The following is a 682-nucleotide window of genomic DNA, read 5'->3' as shown; positions in this document are numbered from 1 at the left end:
AACATGGATGTGAAGGAAGGAAATGTCCACCAGGTAACTTAGGTGATATATTTTGATTTATTTTTTGTTACATTATCTGAATTGGTATTGCCATGTATAGGGATCCCCAACCTCTTGGTAAGAAGGAGCTGCTTTTAAATTCCCTGAAGCCTTATAATCAGCAAGGAAATAGGAAATATTGGGAACAATGCAGCCCTTGAATAAGGACTGTACACAGAATCTGTTGCGTATAGTAAAGGCCCCCACAGAGGGATGAGATGGAGAAAGGTCCCACAGCTGGCTGTCTCCCACACTGCTCTGTGGTCTTTGCAGACTAAAAAGAGGGCATAACGGTAACAGACCGCCTAAAGATATAAGATTCCGCAACCACTAGAACGTGTACCTTTGGGACTTTTACCCAAGATAATTAACCTTATATGATGTTTCAAAGGTTAATCAAGTTAAAATTTACTCCACAAAATTGCAGTGCCCGCTAAAGTGTAACTTGAGATTTAGCTGATAATGCTGAATCCAAGGCACTGAATTCACAAACCATGCGTTTGGAAATTGCATTTTATTCCATTCTGCCATCTGTTTTATTCTGAGAACAAACATTTTACTAAAATATCCACAAATACTTTTTTTTGCATAGAATTACTGGAATATTTTCAAATTCCTGTGAACTAGAAAACATTTTCTTCTT

Source organism: Eumetopias jubatus, unplaced genomic scaffold (assembly GCF_037043125.1).
Source record: "Eumetopias jubatus isolate StellerSeaLion01/CBP00866 unplaced genomic scaffold, mEumJub1_p1.0 scaffold_16, whole genome shotgun sequence".
Classification (NCBI taxonomy): domain Eukaryota; kingdom Metazoa; phylum Chordata; class Mammalia; order Carnivora; family Otariidae; genus Eumetopias; species Eumetopias jubatus.
This window is presented reverse-complemented; position numbering follows the sequence as displayed.